Source organism: Balaenoptera acutorostrata, chromosome 5 (assembly GCF_949987535.1).
Source record: "Balaenoptera acutorostrata chromosome 5, mBalAcu1.1, whole genome shotgun sequence".
Taxonomy (NCBI): Eukaryota; Metazoa; Chordata; class Mammalia; order Artiodactyla; family Balaenopteridae; genus Balaenoptera; species Balaenoptera acutorostrata.
The window spans coordinates 119,433,679-119,436,376 of record NC_080068.1 but is presented as its reverse complement, the minus strand read 5'-3'; the positions used below and the strand labels follow the sequence as shown (position 1 = coordinate 119,436,376).

The 2,698-nt window shown below is 28.7% G+C and overlaps 1 pseudogene; it reads left to right on the top strand.

The window, feature by feature from the left end:
* Window positions 1-765: 765 nt before the first annotated feature.
* Window positions 766-939, top strand: LOC114236479 (DNA-directed RNA polymerases I, II, and III subunit RPABC4-like; annotated as a pseudogene).
* Window positions 940-2,698: the final 1,759 nt, after the last annotated feature.

Genomic DNA, 2,698 nt, shown 5'->3' with positions numbered 1-2,698 from the left:
AAGTGGTCTATGAAGAAATGAGAGCCCATAAAAATGCTATTGTGTACAAAAACTAATCTGTCTTGCTCATTTTAATTGGGTGTTAGAATATCAGTTTATAGATTTTAGAAACATAGCCATATAAATGTTTCTCACAAAGAACAAATATTATAAAAGTAATCTGTCAACTAAATTCTTTAATCAACTTTTCCTACTGAATGTTTCATTTTCACAGAAAACTGGGCTTGCTGTTTCCAATAGGTCTATCACTGCAAATGTAAATATGCATTTTTAAAATCACTAAGATGCCACTTTTATTCTGTAGAACATACTTATCATTTTATCTGACATTGCTGTAATAACTAAACACATCTAACATTGGTGGCCACAAGGGAGTGATATTATTTTTTTGTTGGTTTTTTTTTTTAATTTAGTCAAAATATTTGAGGTATGTAAAAATAAAGAAATGGCTAATAGTCACTGATCTCAGGATATTCATACTCAAGGAGAACAGAGGACAAGATAACTATACCTTCTTCCCTTTTAATTTGTTTGTTTCAATGATAAAAGCAAATGATTCTACTCTACTCTGATGTAAGCACCAAAAGTTGCAACAGTATCATGACTGTAAATTACCAAGGTTCTCAATTATTTTAACAATTTTTATCTGTAACCTAGTGTAGTTGTATCTCTTCTTAAATTTTTATGCTCCCATTTTCTTTCAAAGAGAAAATAAACAATACTCTCTTGAGTGAGAAATTTCTCACTCCTACATAAGTACTAACAATGGACAACTCTAAAGATGTTCAATCCTTAAAACAGCAGCCAGTGATAAATATCTGTAGAGAATGTCACACAGAAAATGAAATAAAATCCAGGTATCCAATCAGATGCAGAGAATGAGGATGCAGAACGATATACAAGAAAAAAACTAAAAGATTGGCAGGTTTCAATGCTTGATGAAACATGGAAAGTCAGAGGATTATCTTCATTTTTGTTTTGATTTGCCATTAATGTTTCTCATTGTTGTGTAGCATGGTTAGCATACATCTCTTTATGAATACAACTATATACATATGATTTTATTCATTTTAAAATCATATTTTATTTAGATATCCATTAATACCCTGTATTAATAAATTACTTTTTGTTCAATTATATGATATAACTTTATTTTATTTTATACATAATGTGACATATAAAATATGGGAAGGTTAAAATTGCTTTTCCAAAGCATACCTTCAATCAAAACTTACAATCTTCTGGGACTCTTGTTAAAAGTGCAGATTTCTAGGGCCTTCAAAAGGTCTAATAAAGTAAATCTACAGGAACTAAATGAGTTCAACATCACCAGCTGTAAACACTCTAGCATTATACGGTGCAGAGCATACCAAGGCACTTGCTGGACTTATGAACATACTCTCGGAATGGAACTCATTCGTATGTAGGGGACTTACTGGTATTAAAAATCTAATATCATTTCTAACTTTATGTTTATAGAGCATGGCTCATTACTTGTACGATATGATTTAATAGGGTATCAAATTATTATGCACATCAACTAAATCAATACTTCAGAGAAGAGGTAGCAGTGAAGTAGTACCAGCTATGGCTACTTTAATCAATCACGGTTATACATTTAAAATGTATGACAGTGATATGTTTTTCATAATATAGAGTGAATTTTAGTCACACTAACTTCTAATTTAAGTCATGTAATCTCAAGAGTTACTGAGTCTTCTTAAAAAGTCAAGTGTATTATTTTAGATTAAAGCATCATGAAACTGTAGACCAATTTACCTCATGTTAATAATAAACTATCTTAAGAGATTTTTCAAATATACCAATTAGCAGGCTTTTCAGTACTTCATATCTACTATCAAGTTACATTTTAAGTTATAAATTATTTTCTTGGTTTGATCCATATTAATCACTTATACTTCTGTAGCTTATAAAATTATATTTTTAAAAGTTAAACAGAGTAAAAAATATCAATAATGATTACAGTGCTGAGTATATTTTATAACTTGGCTTTAAAAGTATTTTCAAATGCATTCCTTATCTTATTGGATCTTGACAACAAATATAATCATATAGATGCAGAGAAAAAAACAAGACCAAATTTTATGATTACATGAAAGTAATAAAGCTAGTAAACTACAACTTTTCTCTAAAGTATTTTGACTTCAAATGAAAAACTATTTTCCACACCCCATGTTACTTCATAGAGAAAACTGGAAACAACCCACTCATGTTATAGTGATATCTATCGTTGTAGCAATATAAAAATTAGTTCAGAGTTTGAAGTTGTTAGAAATTTGGTATATTATTTGTCATTTATTACTTTTTGAAAATCTTTCTATTCATATGCTCTGTATACTGATCCTCCTAGCAGTTTTCATAGTTTATTATCCTTTCCAAATTTACTGTCCTTTGATAATTCCATTTCTTCAAGTACATTATAATTTTTAATAACTAATTCATGTTATTATAACTATAACTAATTCATTCAGTAAACAATATCATTATTAATGTTAATTTGACTTTTTTTCTCTAGTTTCCTCCTTATAGCCTTTATTCATTTTCTTGATTATGTGTTGTAAACTATTCTGCTTATTTTCCCAATGAATTTATTCTCATGTAACGTCCCTTTCTTTTTTCTTTCTTCTCCATGATTACATACCTTGATTTCTCTAATAGATTCATATTTGAATGGTAT